Source organism: Bombus affinis, chromosome 4 (genome assembly GCF_024516045.1).
Source record: "Bombus affinis isolate iyBomAffi1 chromosome 4, iyBomAffi1.2, whole genome shotgun sequence".
NCBI classification, from domain to species: domain Eukaryota; kingdom Metazoa; phylum Arthropoda; class Insecta; order Hymenoptera; family Apidae; genus Bombus; species Bombus affinis.
In genome coordinates, this window is record NC_066347.1 from 12,187,972 (window position 1) to 12,213,428 (window position 25,457).

Here is a 25,457-nt window from a genome sequence, read left to right on the forward strand (position 1 = left end):
GATCATATTAGCCGGTGCATCACGGTACTAAGCGACGTAGTATTGGTACTATTACAACGGCTAGCTAATTGATATGAAAAAAGAAAAGAACGTTACGCGGCTTAAGTTATCGTTCTTCGATCTCTCTACATGCTGTAACTTTCTCTACGTTCGCGAATCTTCGTGAAACGTTTTCGCACTCGTATCTCTTCTTCTCCTGTCAAACACGTTCTTTGGTTTAATTTTAAATGTCAAGCCATTAAAGGCGTGTTGAACGATGTTACACAATGTTCGAACGAACTATTCACCGATGTTGATTTAGCGTGTAGTCTGAATTGAATTCCATTAAGCGAATTCGCGATTTCTCTCGTACATATTGGCCCGAGGCACGTTGTATGCAAGAATATTGTCTCGCCGCTAGACACGATCACGTAAAAATACGTAATAGGCGAAGGCTACAGGAAACGTTTGCGAGTTAACCGACCGAGATCGATAGGGAGATCGTTCTTCGTTCGGCTGTATCGTCGAAAGGCTTAAAGTTTCGTCGATCGTTGAATACGTTCGAAGTGGCAAGCTTGTTCGCGTAAGTACTGGGTAACAGCCGATTGACAGAAACGATCGTAAATGGCAATCGGTGACATCACGCGCAACCAAAGCTTATACATATGCAAATACCGTGATAACGAAATCTCCAAACTAGTCTCGAATCGACGACAAACGAGCGTAAGCACTGCGCCATCGCAACGTCACCGAAAAATTGTAACTACCCTCGGGAATAGAAATGCGCGTATTATCCGTTCCAGTTTAGCGGAAATATATGCACGGTACACGGAAAGAACTGGACATTCGTACGAATCACGTTACATTTTATAAGAGCGTGTGAGTGAGCGAATGACACGGTGTCCGAGGAGCGACCACGATGGAAACGATCCAGCGACGAGCTTTATCGGCCTAGACTCTGAAACTCTACAAGATCGAAATACTTGTCCAAGTTTTCGACATTCGATTCGTCCGTCATTTCTCGCGTGCCACTGATTCCAGTTGTCCAAGAAGCGGCAGACGATAGCTTTGGAACGCCTTAAGATAAAAAAGAACCAACATCTCGCGCGTCGTTTGCGAAACGCGTCGAAATAGCTCGTCTCGACACTCGCGATTTAATCCGGAAATTTCGGACGATTTCTTCGCGATGCTATCTGTGTCGCGCGCGCGCGCGATTCGTTCCATCGTTCCAAAGGGACGTATTGTTCTCGTTGAGATCCTTCGGTCAAATATTTGCAAGACTGGCGTGTATCGCAGCGAGTCGCTCTCGTCGATATCAACTCGCGCCAGCTGCGACAAACATTTCGCAACTATAATTTTACGCGATAAAACGTTTTTAACGGTGTCTGTCGGCAAATCGGATAGTTGATTCCTTGATCTGATCGTTCGATGATATCGTTGAACGATATCGTTCTTATTGGCGTTATCGGGGCGAACGAAACACGAAACTTCGTCGAGCGTCTCATTCTTCGGAGCAATATGGAGAAGTTGCGGATCTCGATTCTTATTATCATCGACGGTTAATTTCGACGGAAGCGATCTCGATAATGACAACTCGTTATTGAAGGCGCGGTCTGAAATTTCATCGCTTTGCACGATAGCCGTTCGTCGATCCGGCCACGCGCAGGTCTAGCAGACGCCGCGCCAGCTTTGTTGCCTGGAAATTCGACTAATGAGGACCGAGGGCTCGTCCGATCGCTAGAATCGATATTACGGCTTACGCGACCATATCTGCCGCTAGCTTCGACGGACCGCATCCTCTTCTACTTCGCTTTTTCCATCCTTCCGTTTCTTCGCGTCTCAGAAATTATTATAAAATTGGAATTAACAGTATCGACGTTGCTGCCACAGTAATTTCCATTCGTTTCGTTCAAATCGATAATGACATCTATCGAGCTGTTAAATCGTCAAAGAAGAAAGTTAATTCGAACAACGTTCGGAACGAGAAAATACGAATTCCGTAAATAGCTGTTTAATTCGAATCGTTGCGAAACATCGTGCATGAAACATGTTTGAAGCGGTTTGATCATTGCGGCGAGTAAGTTTATTTTGCGCATTGTGATAAATGTTGCGTAAATATCCGGAAGGATAGAGAAACGTTTGTTCGATACGTCGAACGGTTAAACGTACGATCGATTAATTGGTGGAAGGTAGGAGCGGTAGACGGTAACCGGTGCGAAGAAACTCGTTCTTGGTGTTGAAATTTCCTAGAATTCCTAGGGCGATAACAGAGAAACGGATGTTTCAATCGTTCGCAACGATTCCTTCGTATCCCGACCACGATGTTCCTTCGTCTGACGTTTCGTTCGGAAGACGGATCGCACGGCCCCGAGAAATTGTTTTCCACGAAAGAAGCGCCGGCGTCGTTCCTCTTGAAACAGACAGCGAGAACGATCTAACCGCGCGGTTCTCGATTTTAGCACACGTACCGATATCCGATCTGCGATGGAACCGCGAAGGTGTTAGTCGTTCGTCGTTCCTAATACATGCTGCTCATCGTTCAAGCTTCCGCATGCGAGAGTGGTACAACATGACGTTATACGCACCTCCAACAAGGGAAACGCGCAGCTGCGTCCAACCCTTGGCAAACCATAAAACTTTATACGTATTCCACTATAATCTTCTCCTTCTTTCCCATCCCATGTACGATATACGTGTCATAAATCATGCAAGGGAAACACGTGGTTAAGAAGGAAAGCCGTGCCTTTTGTCTACGTCATCGAATGATAATTAAGGAAGCTCATCAGCTCGGACGCCATCATTTTTTACCGTCCGTTCTGATAACAAGGAGAAGCTTCTTGAAAGTAAAAATATCTTACCATTCCCTTTCTCTGCGAATCTAATATCGGACTCGTTGTAAAAAGTTTGCCGGCAATTGTATATATTTTTTTTTATTAAAACCTCAAAAACGGTACGAGATCCTATAATCTAAGTTCGGAGGGAAAAGTTCCGACTAGCTGTACGAGCATTACTTTTACGTAGCACTTATAAAGCGCGCTATAGAATGGTGAGTACACCTGCCGCCTGCCGACATCTGCGCTATCGTCGTGTTCGTACCGATATTGGCTACATTCGGTCGAAGGTACTTGGAATATTTAGAATTTTGTAGGAGAACTAATTTTATCCGTGCGCGTGCTTGTTCTTTCCACGACTTTCGCGATTAAGTTGGATTATTCCGCGTGTCAAGAACGTTGCTCGAACGGGGAGATGTTAAGATCGCATCGAATATCCTAACTGCGTGTATCGCGAGATATTAAACGAGCGATGTTTCTGCGAATCTTTTAAAAGTTCTTCGATATATATCTTTTTTCCCTGCTGAATCGTAACTCGCGATCGGTCGCTTTCGTACGAAATAAAAGTCAGCGATGAAAGAAAAATGAGAAGTATCATAAATATATATGATAACAGATCGAGACGCAAAGGCCCGCGCTCGTAGCCTTAACGAAACAGGCCACGGTGGCAACGAATTGCAAAATGGTCGGTACGTAGCAAAGAGGACTTTCGTGTCCGCTCGTATCGAATTCGCGAACGAAATCGGACGAGTGGCAGCGTTGTATTAGCTTTGGGCAAAGGTAAGCCACTCGATTAAAGATAGTATCGAGCATGTGTCGCTATGCGCCTAGACGGGCATCGAAATTGTACCGCACGGCGCGCCAGCGGCGTTGCGCACGTAGCACGAAAGGTGCAATTACACGGAGATATTCCGCACCTCGGGCTAAACGACGACCTCTATACACGAGCAACCGCCTAGAAAGATACGCGCGCACCTACCAACCTATGCAAACGATACGGAGCACGACCTACCCTATTTGCGTACAGGTCCTCGCATACACGGTGACTGCGCAATGGAATATTCATACCGTCGCGTCGGCCCGTGTTTTAGGGGTCGGTTAACGTATCCGCACACACCGGCCGCAAACTCTTTCAATTTCCTCTTGATGGTCGTAATATCATTCTAAACGTACCTTTCGACGAAATTCGTTTCTTTATCTTCGATACTTCGACAGCCGATCGTCTTCGCGGAACATTCCCTCGTTCTCTTGGTTCTCTTGGTTGGTGATTTTTTCGAACAACCATAACCGTAAGTTTATGGAAAAGTTTAAGATTATTTTATTTAACGTTTGCTCGGCGATGATCGTTACGATTTGCTGAAAATTGATTCGCGCTCGCGAATACGTTTTCTAGACCACCCTGCGCAGTTCACCAACTTAAAAGCCCCTTATTTCTTAGCTTTACGCTTTACGTGTTATTTGGTAGTTAGGCGAGCCGAACAAGGCTACATTAAAGTATAACGTGATTTCTTTTTAATGCCACCTTTTCCGAATTACTAAATTCCGTTGCACGTTAACGCTCGTCGCAACGTACATACGCGAATCGATTAAGTCGCGAACGAAACAAATTCCTTCCAACGCTGATCCGAATCTATCGGAAGCAATTTGCCGATATCGTAAAACGTTGTACAATAACACCGCGGACTCGTCGTTTGTGTTTCCATTCGTTGAAAAACGAGAAGAATCGGATACATTTGTGGTTCGATGGAAATCATTGTACGTGGTAGTGACACTTGCATGAAAAGAATCGAACGTCAAGAACTTTCCTTTGTTCTCGAAACTTATTTCGAGCGGCAACCATTATAAATTGACAAATACGATATGTTTCCGACGAAAAAACGACAACCTTGAAATATCATCGAAATTTTCCATAATAAATTTTTCTTCGCGAATTTTTAATAGCTCGTTTGACTTCCTCCGGAACGCGGGTGCTCCATTTTAGTCTCTCCAACATATTTTTTAAGCTACATACACGTCTAATTGCTCGTAGATTAAAACAGAATGCTTCCTGAAAAAGAAGTCCAAAAATAGTAAAAATCGTACGTTTTTCGTGATTTGCATAAAATTTTCGTGTTTAAGGTCGTTAAAAGGTTACGTTTTACTTGTACCATTATCAAACTTGATCCAACATTAAATAAAAAAATTTACTAACGAGAAAATATCGTATGCCTGTTAGAAAGAATGGGCAAAAACGATAGTTTCACGCATAATTATATTCGTATCACGCATACGTATATTTTTGCTCGAATCGAATTACCATAAAAATTCAATCTGCGTAATTTTCTCTAATAATTCCTTGTTCCATCGTAAACTGTTTCTTCGTACGCCATAAAGCGAGATAAGATCTTGACGAAGCCAATTTTCATTGATGTAGACTTAACCGATCCGTTTAATTATGAAATTATACGGGATATTGTTGGTTTAATTCTGACGAGAGGTTAATTGAAATATTACCCCAATGAACAATGTATCATCAACGCTATATTCTGAAATTGCAGTTTGAATTTGCAGATAGTATTTCGAGAGTAAATTCGATAATTTTACATTCGATATCGTTCGACGTTTTTTCTAGCAATGAAACCTTAAAAGTATCACAAAATGTAAAGAAAAACTGAAATAAAGCCGAATGAACGTCGAATCAAATCTGCGAAATATTTTTTAAGCTAACGTTCATCCTTTCGCTACTGGCTTCGTTCCCTTTCACACGCGAGAGACGCACGATCCACGTGTATCGTTCGTTTCAAACAACGGTTAGTCGAATTGAAAGGCTATGATATCGATAAACGTTCTAAAAATGATACGTTATTTAAAGGGAAACATCGCCGTGACGCGTACCAACGATTGGTATTCTTTCTGCGCTCGATCGTATCTCGTCTCTCTATCGTTTCTCAAAGAGACGATAAAAGATTTCGTATTTCGAATATTTTTTGTCATTGTACGAATATTTTTAGACGTCCGACGAAACAGAAACACTATCGAAACGAAGATAGTAGAAGGAACGAAGGAACTCGTACGAAGGGGATTCAACGAGGTGAATGGAAGATAGTTCTAATTATGCAACCACTCGAGCAGTTTCGTGTCCAACATAACCGTTTTCCGAAAGTGCCGTTTCCACGCTCGCTCCGGAATTCTGACCGTAAATGTACACGTATAAACCTAACGCGCACCACCGATTCGATACCGGCTCGCGAAATTTCAACCCCGAGTAGAAAGGAGGAGAGGGCTATTAGCCCGCGTCAGAGTCACTTCTAATGCTACACTTGCTGCGATTACCGACAAAATTCACGCAAAGAACGATTTTACTCGTTAAACCAGCTGAACGAACGAAGAACACGGTAACCTCGCCTTGGAAACAAATCCCAGTATTTTTGGTTCGTAACTAGGTAACGAATATTCGGCTAAATTAGACCAAACCGATCTTTGAAATACGCTTGGAAGGAAAAGAGGAAGATTGTTTCCTGAGCGATCGACAAATACGAGAATAAATAAGGAAGTTAGATTCGCAAATGTAAAAATTGTTCGTTTAATAGACCGCGACAAATTGCAGCGTTGCTCCTCTCTAACTGTAATATCCAAATAGTCGCCAGCTGCAAAGCTGAATTTACGGTTGTACATTAATTATGGAGGGTAGTCCGGTAACTATTAATCACCCTAAACACCTTCGGAGCTATGGGATGCTGATCCCTCTAACTTTTGCTCCATTAGTAAATACACGTCGTTGTTTCTCTTTGTATGTAAAACTTTCTTCAACTTTATTTTTATCACAGGGCTGAACTCGTGTACTGTAAAACGTTCCGCGTTATATCCTTTAATCGCATAAAAAGATAATAGAATTACTTTGCAACTTGAGTAGCGCGAATAGGAATCGTAATACACGTACGTCGAGTCGAGGGAGAAAAGAAAGGACAGAAGAAGAATAAGTTTCGGAGGGTAAAAGTCGCGGAAACGATTGAACGGACGACTCGTTGAAGAAGATCCGAAAGGTCACGCGGCACGAGTTAGCTGGGTAAATGAAATTATCGATAGATACTATCAAGACAGAGAAGAAAAGCGGCGCAGCATGTCACAAGAGTGTAGAAAGACGTACTTCGTTCCATTGTAATTGGCCGAGCCGTAGTCGAGATCTCGAGCATAGTCTATAATTAATTCACTGGATTAAATTTTGCTCCACGTAGCTGGTATGCATTAGCTGCGTTGCCGTGACACGCGGCTGCGTGCTCCAACTCTTGCCTCTTTCCTTCGTGCTGACGCGTTCATTCTCCTCCATCTTGGTTACGAACCCTTAAACAAACCTATCCGTTTAGCGCGATCCTTCCACGTTTGTCATTAAATTGCGTAAACGAAAGGAACGCGTGGTAAACTTTCCGGCGTGTCGAGAATGCTAAAAGTCGACGTAACTAGCGAACATTGTCTCCGCAAGTTTCGTATGGAACATCGGACATTTCTACCGACAGATGAAAATACGCGTAAGTGGAAAAAGAGAAGCGAGTGAACTTACATGGCGATAAACTACGGAGGAACAAATTACGTACAGTATACGCAGATACAAATGCAAAAACCGACAACCAAATAAACGTGGTTTATCGATGAAACTAAGCGAATTAAGTTTGGCCAATATTTTGTTTTGCATAATACAAATATTATCATAAGTGAAATTTTTCACACGCGCGTTACGAACATGTTTGCGACACAAAATGAATGGAACTACTACGATAGTTCGTGATGAAACAATGGTAAACGTTGAACGTACGTTGAAGCGGTTTGCGATCACCGGGAACGATAGCTTGCAATTAAAAGTTCTTAGCGACGTATATTTCACTTAAGAATCGGGAATCGCGGCAGTTTTGCATAGCCGATTTTTGGGTAATCCCCGGGGCAACGTAGATTGCGGTAGGAAAACAGGAGTAAAGCCGAAATCTCCGGAGCAACGCGATACCTGTTAAAACAGTAGCCGTAACAGAGTGGAACGCAAAGTTAGGGCGTTGCGCTTCACAGTCGACGGCAAATGCTTCTATAGATATTTGATACACGTTTCGCAAATGAAATCAAGAGAGCGCTAGGGGAACACTGGCTGTTCCCGGTCTCTTTCTGTTGGTTCCCCGCGGGAAGTACCCGAGAGAAATACGCCAGGGAAGCAAATTACAGAAGTTCGTTGCACATTGCACGTCGCACCTTCCAGTTTCCCTCGAATCGTCGGATTCGTCGCGAACCTGCAGATCAGATACTTGCAGGAAATATTCCGTCGGAAGGAACTAACGTCTCCGAGTTTGATACGTCCTTTGTTAACGCGTTGCTGTCGCTATTCGTTATTCGTAATTCGATTGCTGTCGCTATTAATACGAGTACGCGTCCACGTGTCTGTTTTATGCTTGCGACCTTTTTTCGTTTCTTCGTATTTTTTCTTCCGATTGAGACACGTCTTACGGTTTAAGAGACGGTATCGAAAAGGCAATATAATTTCCCGGTAAATCTGTTTTCGGGCGGTAATTCACGGGCCGATAATTTGCCCGTAAACCGCACTGTATCGATGCATCGGAAAGCAGCAACGGTAATTAAAACGGAAGCTGTAATTTTAATTAACGCGCTTCTAAAAGATTTCCAACAGACGCGTTTTTCGCGATACGGAAGCGAAAAATGCTATCGAAGAATAGAAACGGAGATGCTGTACGGAGCGCGAGCGGAGGAAAATTTGTCTCGCAGCGAGGCACAAAACAAGCATCACGAGGAATTGATTACGATGAAACGTTCGGAAGGAAAACGGATCGATCGTCTCGCTTTTTGCATACGGTCGTTACTAGCCTGAAAAGGTACGCCCCCTTTTAAAACGACTCCTTTCAGATGGTAATGATTGAAAAGCACACGAAGGAAGTCCACGTTTGACCCTCGATTGTGCACCGTGAATTCTTATATCTTGAAAAATGCGCGCGCGTCCCTTGCATTTATTTCGATAGAGACGAACAAAATCGTCGAGTTCCATCCAGGTATTAAAGAAAAGTACGTGGAATTGCGTAGAATGGAAAGAATTTACGGGATGTATTCGAGAAACATTACTTATGTAAATGTAATTCATGGTTTATTCAACTTTCCACATCTCGTTACAGTTTCCTCTGCTTAATTAAGAATTGATACGACAACCGGTTCTGTTAAAAGTTGCGTACGATTTCCATAACGAAACCTTTTTTCCTAACAAACATCTGGAACAGCTACGTTGCGAAAGTTTTCAAGCCAACCTTAGCAATGATGGTATACAAATTTTCGATATGCAGCGTAGCAACTTCCATAGAGTACTTTTCTAAACTCGTATACATCGCTGTAATAACTTGGATGTATAGTTTTTTAAAGATAATCTCGGCACTTCAGCTCGCGCTTTCGACAGCGTGTAATACACCTTGTTAAACATATCCATGCGCGTATTTTTCTCTTTATCTTCGTAACTCCGCATAATATTTCACGACGGTAGTGGACGTGCATACATCCACCGACCTTTTTCTGCTATCATCTCGCTTATTCAAAGGCCGCCAACCAACTCTTATATCGCTTCGCCTCTCGTCCGTTTCATTGTTTCTGTTTTTACTTTAATGGCTATTAATTCTTGGCTATTAAGTTCTATTCAAATACTTGCTTATTATTTAGCACCGACGTATTAACCGTAACTACTCTTAGTTATCAGGTTCTTAGTAATTATAATTATCAATTGCACGTTACTCGTTAACTTGCGTAACTTTTCTCTTTTCGCGTTACCGGTGGATTCTCGCAGTCGGTAAAACAAAAGATAAAGTAGAAAGCAAATATAAATAAACTCTTTGTAAATACATCCTCGGGAAAAAATTCTGCTTACAAAATTTTATAAAATATTGGACGCGTTGTATCTTTTTTAAATTGAATATGTACGTCGTACTTTTTAGCGACTAAAAGATAGGATAACACCGACAGCAGAAACGAATTCATTAAACAAAAAACGAAACATGGCGCAGAATTCGATCGCGACTCGTAAAGTTGGCTGCTATAAAATTCTACCTGTTTGCCAGCAAGTCGATATAAATAAATCATAGGAACATGTAGATCAGACAAGACGAGCGAGTTTTCACTAGAAGGCGTTGATGTTCTTTGCATGGCAGGCGACCGCGTATACTTTTACCGATATAATCCGTGAATCGACTACGCATGAGTTTCTAAAACGAGTTTCATGGAAAGGTAGAAAGATCGTACGCAAGAAAACGTTCGTTAAAAATTCCTCAGCTTGGACGAAATTCACCTGCTACGCGCTATCCACGTAGAAATACTAAGGCAAACGTTGCACGCGACGATTAGTTGTTCCTTGAACGAGTTACGACAATAATTTCAAACGATGGTGCGAAATGTAACAAATATGTACGGTATATGTTATATATAACGAATCATAAAAATGAAAATTATTTATAGTTCAAATTTGTTGAAACGATAAACTACAGAGGTGAACTACACGGTAGGACGATGGTGATCCGTTTATCGGAACCGTGCTCACCGCTTACTTATTTACCTTTCCGCAGATTAGATACTGTTTCCTGCAACGGATTAAGTAAATTAGTTAATTAGCAAAGGAAATTACTTCAAAGAACGATCTACCAGGTATTAAAGCACGTATCGAGACTGGAAACGAGCGTCGTGGAAAGACTCTCCATCAACGGGTCCATCGGCGAGTATCGTAAAGGGAATAGAAAAAAGGCAGACGAAACTGTGCTTTTCGTCGACCTTTCGTCGTCGTTTGCTTGCTTCGCATCGGCTAATATCGATGCATATAGGTCACCGATAAGGGAATAAAACGTTTCATCGTTGATACTTTAATACGCTAGGAAATCGGTGATTTCTCGGTAAGATTGGAAACATTCGAGGCAACCGATAGTTTAACCTTTTAATTCCCGCCGTGCGAATTATTCTCGAATTAGAGTTGTAAAGTACCGAGAAGTGGAAGCGTTCTGAATTAAAATTTAACGCTAACACGGCATTCGAGTGACCCCGATAAAAAAGTGAACTTTCGCGAGTTGCCTATATGTATCATAACACGTCGTCTATCCATGTATAATGGTCACGTAATTCCGTTTCCACGTACTCTTGTAACACATTACCGCAGCTTTTGTATTTCCGTTAAGAATACAACGCTTGCGTAGGATAAAAATAACGAATAACAAATTATCTCGCGACGCGATTATTTTTTAGAAGAATCGAAACTCTGGAAAATTTCGCAGAAAAGCATCGGAGAAGTGGAAATCCTTGGTAGAGTCGAAAGGACCGTGGCACGCTGAAACGTTTTGAAATATCGAGATCGGAGGAGAGGAAAAGAGAGCTGGTCGAGTAGCGAATGGACGGAAAATCAAAGTAACGGAAACGGCAGGGTAAGCGATAAATTATCACGTTCTTTAAACGAGCAACAACGCTCTCGCTGCATTCGTGAAATAACAGGAGAGTCGGTCAAAGATTTGCTGACCGAGCGACACTGTGAAATCGAGGTAACTCGTCGGTCTCGTCCTCGAACGATGTTTCCGAGCTTATTCCAAAGCCCCTCTTCGACGAGGTTCTTCGTTCGATTAAAACTCTTTCCGAACGATATGCGAGCCAAACGACATTCGAGAAGTGAAGAAACACACACAAAAAAAAAGAAAAAAGATACCGCGAATAATTCTATGGTGCAACGGTTATCGTATTCTGGACATAAAATTTAAACTCCCCGTCCTTCGTTTTCCGGTTATTTCTCGTCATTCCAGGCTTTCTCTCGTTCTTCGCGAATAAAACAGAAACGAATATTTGAAAAAAATCTTTAGTCGTCTACCGCGAGTAAATAAGTAAATATATTAGACGACTTTGTTGGTCAGATCTGGATAATCTGAAATGTACGAAACAGAAACAGGCTCCGCTTGCCTGAGAGTAGGATTAAACTCGACGCGATAACTACGGATAATTTATGCGTTCGTTGTTATAATAGGATATAAATGTTACGCTTTTCTCGTTTCTCGTGATTACTCGGACGACTAGTTCTAATTGTTTCAGCGTGGTACATAGGTGAGGTTTATCGATGTGAATTTATGAAAGAAAGCGGTAACTATAATTACGTTTGATTCGAAGCAAAAACTGGACCGGTTGAAAGAGCTGATTTTAAGAATCGAACGAGATTAATCCAAATTTGTGAAAATAACGGTCAGCCGATTCAACCGCAGAAATAAATTTCCGTTTGTGCGTTCCATTCTCGGTCTCGCTCGGTCTCAAACATTTAGCGCTCGCCTCTCGATAGTGGCAAAAAAAAAAAAGAACAAGCAAAGATACAGAGCTATCAACGCCATAGACAGCCAGAGAGATTGGCGTGAAAGCCGTAAAGCGGCTTCGAGCTATTCGTTTGTTCTCCGATCGAATTTGACGCGAATTCGATTCAAATTCGACGATACTTTTCCCCAAAGAGAACTCGTACTCCCGTCGTTCCTTTTCTTTCTTTCCCGCTAACGATACAACAGTTGCGATCGATTTTAACGGGCAACGGTCGTCGCCGGATTGGCTGCGGTGAATTCTTTTCGGCTATTTTCTCTTTTCCGTTTCTTCTTCCCATGCCATTTCGGTCTAAAGCGAGTGTAAAATGAATGGAACGGAATCAAGCAATAACGGAACGATTATCGAACCTCTGTAATGAAATTAATACCGCTGTTGGAATCGACGATGAGATCGCGTTTCTTTTCGCGATTCGTCGTTGGGCGGGCACTTTTCTCCGCAAAATATCGTCGCGATGCGTTTTCCAACGTTCAAAAGTACCGAGTTTTCGATTCGCGTTCCATCCGGAGACGTTTATCCAATACGGATTTCCGCATGCCCGCTTCGTGATAATGTTGCGACACTATACCACTTCTGCTAATTTTCATCCGTATGCGTTGAGCAATCGCGTGCAAACGTTATTTCGTTACCGCGCTGTGCATTTTGAATGAAACCAATGAATGCGAGTTGCTATTGTTGCCACTACGACCAACGCCAACGTGCATCGTCAACCGTAAACAATTGAAATCAAGCGTTAACACAATTATTAAACTATAGAAGCTTCGAATAAAACAAACGACGATAATTTTTAAGGCACCGTGGCAAATAAAATCGATAACAATTGATTTCGTTGATCAAAGTTGCAAAAACATTCGATATAGACGTACATCGGTAAGAGTCGACGAAATGTGGTGTACCGCTTCAAATATCCAGGCGAATGCTAAACGGTGCAACAAAATTGCAGATCTTCTTATTGTTAGTCAGACTAGCGTCGCGATATTTTGTTGCATAATTACGTTTAACCAAGGTACAGTTGCAACACCTTTTGGAACCGCGGCGAATAAGAGTACGTTGCGTCGAACTTCCAGCACTACCGAACGCTTCGCCCGATTAAACCTTTTTAACGCTTTACCGACGCGATGATAGAATTCTTTACGTTTTCGTGACTGGACGAAAACAATCGGCCTCGAAGCATAACGGGAGAGGAGAGGTGAAACGAATATGAAAGCAACTGGAGCAACGAGATTCTACTTCTCGAACGGCAGTAAATGACTTTGAACGAACTAAGAAGACCAACCTATTTAGGTCGATGAAATCGTCACGATACAGGCGAACACGTCCATCCGAATAAAATGATATAATTCCTTTTAAAAAGATCAAATATGAAATCTCGAAGGCACGTCCACCTAAATAAAATTTGCGATCATCGCAAGATGTCGCAACGAGCAAAGTAACTCGTCGAAACAAAGTAAGTTTTACTCGAAACATTTCGTTCAATAAGGTATAATTTAGGAGATAACATACGATAACTGGTATTCCAAATGTTGGTAGTATTGCTATAGATAAAAGTACGTACACGAAAATATAACGCGTAGAGACGGCACGCGTTACCGATTCCAAGTTTCCGTACAACGATACGCGAAACCTCGACGATATTGTATTAAAGGAGAATGGAGAAACATCGGGAAGAAGAAATGCGAAAAAGAGAGGAACCGATGGAGAGAAGGAAGAGGAGGGTAGGAGGAACAGCGAGCAAAGGGAAACGAAGTGTCGGTAAATTTTTCCGCGCTAAAAATTGCTTGGAATAGCAGCTTAGCAAAAGCTTTGACTTTTGCCAGTTCGAGAGACATTTCCATAAGGAGGGCCATTCTAGAATTTTCAGACGTGGAAAGAAGCTCGACCAGGGATAAAAAGCTCGAAATATTTAGTCCAAGTTTCCGAAGCAGCCCGGCAAAAATTGCTACTTTTTACGATAACGTTACTTCGCTGCAAGGATTATCCTCAGCCAGCGACAAATTCTGGCGAAGAAAAATTTTTGTTTCGCCCTTGTTGGATCAAAGTCGCGTCCTCCCCTGCACGAACGAATCAGCGTAAATTTTTTAACTCGTCCCCGGTCTTTAACCTTTCACCTGGGCGGGCATATTTCACGGAAATATTTCGAGGAAAATTCGCGTCGATCGATACGAGCTAATAAAGCGGCACGTTATTTCGAACCTGATTAATCGTCGTCTAATGCTACTTATTAGCAGTATATTTTAATATTTAGGAGGGGAGAATTATAGTTCCGCGTACCATTCAAGTTACTTACACCGATTACACGATCGCGACCAAATCCTTTTCACCGGGCGATTCAGGACGCGCATTTTCGCATTTTTAACGTAACACCGACCGTGCCGGAAAGAAAGAAACGTAATTTTGTTTTACACGGTTAAACGATTCGAGAAACGATTATACGTGCGTACAGAATTTTTATGTCGACCAATTTATCAACGATGAGATCTTTAATTGCCTCGGCGGAAGAGGAAAAGTAGCGATCGATATTTACCGGTTACGAAAATGGGGTCGAACGAATCGGATGCCGGAGAAAAATCTCGCAGAGAAACTACGTTACAGAGGATATCGGAGTGTCTTCGAGCGACAACGACGTTCCTATGAATGCCAGTGGCAGCGATCGAACCACCGACGCTGATACCAGCGTTTTATCGCTATCCATTGAAATTACGATTTATTTTTTAATATTCCCCGCAACATTATTCTTACCGGCTCTCGTCGTTTACCCAGATTTCTGTGCGAGTCCAAGAGACCTCTGGCTTCTGCACAATGCGATGCACGGAACATTTTATCGAACGGATCGAAGCTGATTTTATCGGAATCATCGTCGCGTAGCAGCTAACGAGCCGAACGATCGACACACGACTTTACGACGTGGAATAATCACTACGTGATAAATTAGTAAGCTCTGTACGATGTATAGAACGAGTCTCTGAACTTGTACGATTCCAAGCAACGATCTAGCTTCGTACAGTTCCGTCATTAACGTATTATAACGCGAAAGGAATATCAACATGCGATGGAAAAAGAAACGAGCGGAATAAGAAAGAGAACGAAAGAACGAAATACGATGGAGTATATCGATCCGGTTCGGCGATTATGTCGTTCGAGTCGAATAAAAGTCGGAGGATAAGAATACCAAGCAATCGCAAAGTCGGACAAGCGGTTAACTCATAAAACGATTGAGTTAGGTTTAAGACAAAAAACAAAGAAAAAGGAACGGGAGCAGATGGATGGAGAATAGGGGAAATTAACGAACACAAGTGAACATGTAGCGTCCGTGTGTTTGATGGCATAATAATGGAGGCGCATAATCGCTTGTTTAGCGTCTCGTCACGAGGTCCGATCCCGCAGGAGCGATGCATTGCGGCGATCCTCTATTCGGTTATGATAAATTGACGATGAACGCGTACGCCTGTCAATAGGAGAATGATCGTTCGTGTAAAATTACCGACCAAGCGCAAACGATCCGAAATTCACCCCGACTTCCTTAAAGCGAATCGATCGGTTTCTCCGATTTGTTCAAAAAATGAGCTCGATTGCTCTGTTCGATCGCCTACCCATCGTTCGCCGTCCCAGGTATATCAAATCTGCAAAGTTTACACGCACTGGCTGAAACGATAGAAAGAAACGATTGTTTCGTTCCGATCGAACTCGTTGAATATTCCGTCGTATCTTTTTGCACGATGTACAGCATTCTCGTTGTATTCCAGAAACCGTTAACCACGCGTTAAACGCGACCTGTCGTACGATTTTTGTCCCTAGACTTTAATCTTTCTTTCTTTTCTTTTACTTTTGGTTTCGATCGATGTCCTTTATCATTTAATTTTGCTTAGATGCGAAGATCGAAGAAAGAGGCCCGGAAAAGAAAACTAACGTTATCGGGAAATTTCTATAATTTGTATAATTTCTATGATTTCTATACATGTAAGAATAAGCGTTTGGTCGGACGGCGTCGAATCGGTCGAATCGTTTAGCAGTATTATGGGAATGCAAGGCGATATTTATTCGTTTTTACGGGCAGCGCTGGAAAAACGTTCGCTTCCGTAAGAGGGTAAATCGAGAGGGTAAATAGCCGCAGTTTGTTAAATGTTGCAGGGAAAATGCTCAGGCTGGCCGACAATTTCGTAGAGTTGAACGTGTAACGTGGCGTATTGTTGAAGCGTATCGACAAATACAGGAGTTATGCGCGCGGATGGACCGAAGTGCAGATGACGTACTGCATTGTACTTTATTGTCCGCCATTGTGTTGCAAATCCAAACAAACGGACGCCAAAGTGATTTGTTTATGAATGGAGCTTTACCACGTCATACATATTTATCTAGCACGGCGCTGTTCGACGTTATTAGCGCGTCCCGAATTTAACACAGTCGCTAATGCCGCGCCGGGCCGCACTGCGCTGCTGCGATTCGGTGCGACCGCGGCGCGACTCACTAAACGCGTCCAACGCCGCGAATCGACAGTTTTTGCCAGAGAAAACGCGCGGAGCTCGATGAATTCCGTCAAAATGTATCCACGTCTTTGACGGAACGTTCCCGTCCAATGCAAATTTAATCAAATCCGAGAACGTCGGTCCATAAAATACACGCTTGAAACTATAAAAATGGTCGCCTATGGACGTCGTGCTTTTATTTCGAAGACGCCGTTTCCCTCTGGAATGCGAATTTTTTAAGCGTTCACGTGTTCAGCGTACACAAGCGTTGCATCGCAAAGGAACAAGGTTGCAAACAGCTTGAGAAACGGTAATTCAACGTATTGCAGACACTTTACGCCCCTTTGCGAACATGAACGAAACACGGGTTCGCCGATGTTAAAGAAAAAGCGTGGATTTCTGATAGTCGCTCGAGAATATTACGTTCCGTTAAACTGGACGATTCATCGGCGCGCAAAGCTCCCAAAAGAGAACGTAAATACGTTTCCGATCGGAAATCGAGTTTGAAGGTAAATGTAAGATCAGATAAATCGAACAACTCTCAGACTAATATCTCCTTTGGTTCGAAAACGCGATTTTCGAAAGTAAATTTGTAGATTTCCGAGGAGTAACCTCCATTTAGGTTCGCTATAGAATCGTTTTTACTTTTACAGGTACGAAAAAATAATCGAAAAATAATTGTTATCGGATCGTTTAGCCTTTTGTTGCTCGCGTTTTTGTTTCGCGTTTGTATATGTACATAATCGTTTATATTGGACAACATGTGTCGTGAATAACGTTATAAAATGACGCGAAAATTACACGATTTTCATTCGTTTCGGCTATCGCGTATATTATTCTCTCATTGGTTTTGAAAAATGTTCTATGCTCTAAATGGATCGTGTCGACCGTTTTTGACCCTCGTTGTTATCTTATACCATTGTGAAATACAACTGGGATCGTAATTCACAAAGATTTAGCGTTGTCCAGGAAGCGTCATACGAGAGAATATCTTAACCCGAAACTGAAACTTCCGATGTAACGTATACAAGTGCAACGCTCGCGTACTAACCACCGTTTCTCTTTGAGAACTTCATCCCTTGATCCTGTTTCGTGGTCAACTCTACTAAGTTTCAACTACGCTCTCATTTAAATATCTACATATATACAGTATGGCCGCGCGTAACAACAGACCACATTGGAATTCCACGATTGAGTAATTACGTCATTTGGTTGGCTGCGTATTAGCTGCGGTTCCGCTGCGCACGTTCCAACGCAATCTCGTTTCTGCTTGTAATTTTACGAAGAAGACTAAATTCGCGCGGATCTTGCGTCCGTTCTACTCATTCGTTTCCCCATTAAATATCAGATTAGATTCGCTTGGAAAATATTCTAAAAAAGCGTACCATTGCGCGAAACCAAGAAGTTACAAAAGGGCGGCAAAAGTAATCTGTTATTATAATACGAATGGAGATATCGTGGTGAACGAAATGTTAAAGGATCAGGTTCGAAAACGGAGAGGAAGAGCGTCTCCGCAAAAGTACGACGAAGAAGAAGAGAAAAGCGCGTAGGTGGCTATCCAATTGAATTAAATTCATCCCGATGAAAACACGCTTTTCCTCTATAGAAATTGTAGATTACGGGAGACGAACGAACGAAGGAAGGTGATACGGCGACGAAATCAGGATGGAATAGGGTGTCGATGGTGTGCGATATAATAGTAAATTGCGCTGAACGAAAGGTTAATTGGTAGACCGAAAGACAAGAAAATAGATGTAGCGTGGCGGAAGGACGGATTCGATGAAACTCGGTGTAATTACGTGCGTATGTAGAGCATAATGTTGGTCGGTTTCTAGGCCGACATTAGAGTTTACTTGGTGTCCATAGTAGCGTCGTGTTACCTGTCTAGAGTTAATTAACTTAATTAATGGATCGGCCACACCGTCGGAGTTTACTTAGCGTCGCGTCGACCGGCTACGTAGCGAAACCGGTAACAAACATCAAAGATAAATCGTCCAAGTTCTGAGAGGACCTATTGAGAAACGCTCCTTACGGATAAACAGCAGTCCGCGTCGCTGAAGGAAGTTTCAATTACTGCCTCGCCGATATTCATCCTGAAACGAATGCTATTGTTCGAAAAGAAGGACACGATAACCCCTGGCAGCTGCCTGTAGACCGGCTCGGGCAATTTCCACTTTCTTTTTACTCGAACATTAATACACCAAGAATAATTAACTCTGCCACTGCTGTTTGCATTCCCTCAACTTTTCCGTCAATCTTGAAATTTTAATTATCTTCTGCGAATAATTCTACATAGAATCTTTTCGACCTTATTGCTTGGAAATCCTTTCCAAACTCTCCTCGACTTAATCCCCTCCCTCCCACCCTCGCTAACCCATTTCTTGTACCGAATTATATCGCGAACACCGATAGAAATATCCAAGATACAAAAACTTCTATTCCTTTGTGACGTTATTTCTGGAAGCTCGTTCGTACTCTGAAAGTGATTACTTGGAACCGGATAATAGCCGAAGTGCCGGATTTACGTATAAATTTCGTGGCAACAACGCGTTTGCCATTTCGAAACTTTCCGTGCTTATGCACCGAGGAAAAGCTCTGGTTGGCTTCGCTAAACGGACTAACCTCTGGGTTAGATCTAACACGTAGCGAACCATCTGCCTCTGGATACATTAATGCTGTAATTCGCTGAAACGCGCGAGCGTGTTGCCATTGCCGCGGTAAACATTTCTTTCGATCTCCGCCCAACTAGTTGGCAACGAACTCATCTCTGCGAGAACCTGTCCGCTCGATCGATCTATTCGAATATATTTTTCATTATCTTCTGGAAGCCAGCCGCTATGATCGAACGGCAAATATTTACGAAAACATGTACTGTAAGAGGAAAGAGATAATTTTATCGTTAATTATCTTTGCTTAAATCGTAGAAGGAAAGGACGAAGAGTAACTGTATCCCGTGAGCATTTTCTTCCGGAGAAAATTGCATTGCTCCTTATGATACCGCGAAGGCACAGGATCCTGAGCATTCTGTCTCAAGCACGCTATAAATCGAAAGTTTTCTGCTTGCCGCAATCGTACGGCAAATCGGATTATGAAATTGAATAGTCTCGAAGCTAGATCATCTCCCCTTCTCTCTCTCTCTCTCTCTCTCTCTCTCTCTTTCTCGAAAGAAGGAAAACGGAGAGACTTATATTCAGGTTCTCTGACTGGAATTATCCACAATTTATTGGTCTCTGAATCTGTGTGTTTTGCCCCATCGGTGGATACACGATATTGCGTTAAACAAACACCGCAACAAATACGAAATGAAATTAAGTCGAATCGGAACGACGCGTCCCTTCGCTTTAATTTCGCTCATAAATGAACTCGAATTGCCAAAGCCTTTACCATGAAAACGTAATGCGTTTAAACTCGACTTCCAGGCGAATCGCGAATCAAAGAATTTCTGACAAATATCTCCAGGCGATCGTTAGTCTAGAGCGTTCGTCTGTCTCTCTTCTTCGTGCAGATCGAACGATACACGTTTGTTCGTTTATAGTTTATAGATTTCGAACAAACATCGCGATAAAATTATATTCTTCTTTGCTTTCTATTTAGCAAGATTATTCGAAGATCGATCTTTTCTACGTATATCTACGTATATCGTGAAAAGCCCGTATCAGCCTATCGATCCTATGCGAAGAAACTCCGTGTACAAAATCTCTTACGCAAAGTCCATAATTTCAACGTTTTTAATAAAAAAAAAAAAGTTCTTCAACCACCGATGCTTTCGAACTTTATTACGATAACTCGTCCGCTAAAAATTATCTAAAGTTGCAGAGATTTTACAAACGTAGTTCCGTCGATTCGACTAAAATCGAAAGGATAGCTTGCATGGGAAGTGCTAAGCGATCCTCCTGGTGCTGTTTCATAAGCGTTATAACCATTGTCAGTGGAAATTAGTACTCGTTCAAGGCGCGCTTCGATTCGGGAAGCCTATTACAGTATCCAAGTAAAGTGATGAATGTTCGAATCAGAAGGGAAATCGGAGCGGGTCGATACGGGTCTTGTTTCGGTATTGATTTCCATTTCAAATCGGATGCAGTTGCACTGCTTATCGGATACTGGTGTCTCGGGTCAGGTCAGGTTGTATGGCGATGTATTTGCATAGATACGATCTGATTAAAATAAGGTGAACGCTTGATTCGATATTGCCAAGTAAGTATTTCCTCCTTAAACTTCAGCCCGAGTTTAATCCGACCTACGTTGAAGAGAAACTAACTAGATATCCATATTTTGATCTTGGACGAGCGTAGAGCACCTTCCGCTCCGTAACCGCTGAACGGTTGGCCCATCGTGATAGAAAACGCGGTTCGCCGATGCAACACAGTTTATAACGAAACTATGGATCAGATCGATGATGGACGTTTATTCGTGGAAGGTGTAACTTAGGTTCTCATCGCGAGATCCTTGTTCGAGAAAATGCGTTCACGCTTTGACGGACGTATGAAAGTTGGTAGCGAAATTGTACGCGTCGAACGAAAGGCAAGGAAATTCTCCAATCCGTATACCGAGTACGGTAATTGGATTTTCCGTCTTTCGACCTTACCGTCTTACGAAGATGCTTTTTACTAATGAAAAACCAGTTCTATGTTTTTACTCGAAGCATACTGCGATGTAAATTAAACAGGTTTTTCAATATTCATCAAAGGAGAATAGATATACACTAAATAAAATGTATCTTCTTATAAAATGTAATATTGCAAGAATTTTAACCGATATGGTTTTTTGTCTCGTTGTATCATATCCTTTGCTGTTTGCTGTATCGCGCGAAAAAAATATCCGGCACCGCGAAAGCAATATTTCTTCGCTGGCAAACTCATAAACAAAGCATAAACCAGTTCGATAATTAGCAGCACACCCACCAGCCCATGCGCAAAATGTGTTTCACAGCTCTATGTTTCGCGAGAGAAAGTTCCACTGGACGCAACGATATAAAGGCCTCATATAGACGCAGGAAATAATGAAGTTGCGCCGTATGTTTTCGATCGTATGTGCGACCAAAATGATAAAAAGTAGGCAACGTGTGCGACGGAGTTGCATTCGATAGTTTATAGCCGGTTTATGCGCCGGCGGAATCATTTAAAACAAGAAGGAGATTGCTGCAAATGAAAACATCCTCGTGGTTACACGCGCGCAAAAAAAAGGCGATTTATTAACGAGCAAAGTTTCTCATCTAGCATCCCACTAAGCAGATATATGGATGTTAGCTTTAAAATTTCGGATGAAATGTGGCCGTGAGTTTTATCGGCCTCCGAGAGCCATTTCATCCCAGCCTGCTACTCTCGAAACGCTTTTTTCTCTCGATACCATTGAAAAGTACGCTTACAGAGTCGGCGATTCACCATTGAAATATAACGGGCGACCAAGTTTCTTCGCTACTTTCTCGTTTCACGTAGAAGCGAAGCAATAATTTTCTCTAACGGCGAATCAACATCCGACGAACCTTCCGAATCTGTAACTAACGTCGATCGCAGTTCCGACGATAAAGCGAAAACGCTGAATACCAGAGACACGAATCCAAATTGCAGTCGATTTTTCTTCAAAGTATCTTGTTCGGGCCGGGTATTGGCGTTGGATTAGTTCGAGCAACGTATCGCGCTTAAATAGCGTAATATCGCGTCGAGGATAAAAGGGAGAAGGAATCGCGTTACGGTGAATTTAAATGTATTTCTAATCGTTGGAAGATAGCGACGCAAAGAAGAATAACCGATCGACTTTACCGCTGCGTAGCCCAAAATCCCAAGTAATAGATGGTTTCGAGAGTACAAAGGCAAGAACATCGTCGTTTAGTTTAGGCGAAGCCACTGTCTCTCCTTCCGGTGGTTCTGGCGATCCTTATGCGGCCATTACTACGTGCCAGGCATTCCATATTACCCGCGATCGCTTAATTGATCGTTAACTCGAGACTGCTCCAATAATGAATGCGAATACGCGATAAAGTGGTCGAGAAATGTCTACGCTCCAACAACCCTAAACTGAAATATTTCCTAGAAATTATCGATTTGCTCTCGAAAAGCTGGCCGAGTATAATATCGAGAGTCTCGTCCAAGAGATCGCCATTCGTTTCTTAGTAGGCGACGGGGCGGTTGCTGGTTTACCGTAATCGCTTAGGTTGAGAATTGCGCGGTGACACCCACGTGACCAACACGTTCTGTTACGATCTGTTAAGTGCAAAATAAATACGTGGATCGATTTCTTTTCAAGAAATGGAACTATCGTTCGCCCGTATCACCTCAAAGTTAATGGAATTGTTCATCTTCTCCTATCCGATGAAACTACTTTATACAAAATTTGAGGAAACTACAATTTTTAATATTCGAATCGTGGATATACCGATATCGTGGCATCTAAGATACATCGCATTTTACGTTTCTGAAAAGTCGAAGCATCTCTTCGATTCTTGGAAAATCTTTGAATTTTACAGACAAACCCTAAGATTCCGTTCCACGTGATGCGAAAGCATACAGCGTAGAAGTATCGCGCGTATCTCGGGGGAACGATACAGCTGAAACATATCCGGAAGAGACAGAGAGAGTTGCATCGAATTCCTACCTTGATTTTGGAACGCGTAGTGGAGACGTGTGCCCTTGGTCTTGAGTATATCTTCGCTGCGTCACGATCTAACTTCGATCAATTTTATTTGCAGAGATGGAAATCGAGCAAAAATCAGGCTTAAGATATGATAAAGTATATACACGTGTATGCACATATCTGAAGAACGTTGCACAACAGCGCCATTGCCAACGATCGCCGCGACGATCGCCCGCTGTTATTAAATCGCCCGCTACGTATTAAAAGAAAGGAAAAAAGAGAAAAATGGATATAAGCAGAAGCTAGGAAAGTCGATAGAACTTGACTACATGTAGAACCGAAGCACAACGTCTAGAGAGAGAGAGCAATTTTTCGAACAACTCGAGCAATTTCGAGATTCCGAGCAGGGAGTAACGACGCGACGCGAGGTAGCGGAGAGCAGGATGAGCGTGCGACCGGTTGCAAGTGACGGGCCAACGTACTTACCGTGCTCCTATCGGATTTCGATCTTTTATTCGCATTACGCACAACTTCTTACGCTCTTATCGATGAACGACGTGTTCCATTTTTCACGGCAGTCGGTTAAATCCAAAGACTTGTAATTTCCATTTCAAGCTAAGATCCTCGATCGATTCAGAGTCGGTAATCGCGGTCTCCGAAACTCTGGATGATCCGTTTGGTCAGTTGAATAGAGAACGATCGCCGGTTCGCGTCTTCGGACTTTGTTTGTCGCTTTTGGGGAATTTTGATACGACAGGCAAACATTTTATATTTCGCTGCAATTTTACGAAAACTTTAGTCTGCCGGTACTTATTTTGTTTTTTTTTTTTTTGTTTTTTTTTTTTTTGACGATCATAAACCAAAAGATGAATCGTATTTCACGAACAAACGAGTTCTATGGAAATTCTTTAAAAAACTGAGGTGTCAACGAAGGGAACACGACATTTCCTTAAGCGTACGCTCGAAAGCGCACAAGCTGGTATGCAGTGACGTGCGAAATATTGCGGACAAACGGACTTTGACTTTCCATTCCGTGCCTTCTTCTTCGTTCCTGCCCGTTCGATTTCAATATTCAAAACGCGATGCTCGAAGTAGAGAAGCATCTTGCATAGTGCATACGATGTAAATGCTTTTTCAATGGAGACCGTTATTTTTTGAACGAACTTTCTCGAGAAGCTTGTGTTCGTATTCGACATTGCCTTTGCTCGTAGCATATATCCGCAGGAATCAATAATTTAAAGGAACAAAAATGAATACCGATTTCGATCAAATTAATTATTCGCAATTAAAACCATCGTATCGCGGAAAAACGAGTCGGCCGATAAATTATCTCGCAACAATCGTGTGTAGTATTTGAAATCTCATTTCATTGGTAACCGACGAACCCGATTCGAGAGACTAACAGATACAATTGAACGTTTGATGGGCATTGAAGTGAACATGCAACGAAACGAGTATTAGTTGTTCCTCGGGGAATCTGTAAACAGCTAACGCGAAACGATCGGTGTAATATTTCCCACCGGAGATATCTGTTGCACTGGCAGTCGCTCGATATAATCATAATCTCTATATTTTCGCCCTTATTTTTTACGTCAACTGTAATTTCCTTACGTAGCTTCGAAATCAAAGAAAATGTGGCGAAGAGAAACTCATTAAAAGAATCGTTGTCTTTCGTTCGGGTGTAGCGTGTTCAACGAAATAGCGACGCGTAGATAACCGTTAATGCGATAACATTTCCCTGTCAATGTATTTCCGTCCCAAAGGATCGGACGTTTTTAGTTAAACTTCCCTATCGATAGTTGGAATACGAATCTCGAAGAACGCAGAAGTCGTTTTTAAAATCTACTGCACGATCGCGATATAACGATGGCCAACAATCCTGTAAAACAGCCGATTTAACAACGACGTAATCAACATTAAGCGCATCCACAAACAAATTATATATCTCTTATACTTCACGATACGTATAATCCGTATTTGGGTTTGTCCGCAAGACGAAGTAACATATTGTTAAAGATAGCGCCGCGAGTAAAAATGGTTCGATAACTAAACAAGCGAGACAGATAGCGAGACAGTTAAACATTTACCGATGGTAAAGTAACATCGCTCGTAAGTACCAAACGCGAATACGTTTCTACGTATTTTTAATCTTGTTAACGTTGCACGCACGTTGCTTCGTAATGAAACCTGATCATTTATCGTTTGCAAATGTACGGAATGTTTAACGTGATAAACATCATAACGGAATGGTAATTTGTAAAAGGAGCGTTCGAATTAAAAA

At 42.2% G+C, this 25,457-nt stretch overlaps 1 protein-coding gene across 1 annotated transcript in view; it reads left to right on the forward strand.

Annotated features, from left to right (window-relative positions):
* Window positions 1–25,457, forward strand: part of LOC126915100 (lysosomal acid glucosylceramidase-like) — a 147,826-nt gene that overhangs the window by 24,827 nt on the left and 97,542 nt on the right. The window lies entirely within an intron of this gene.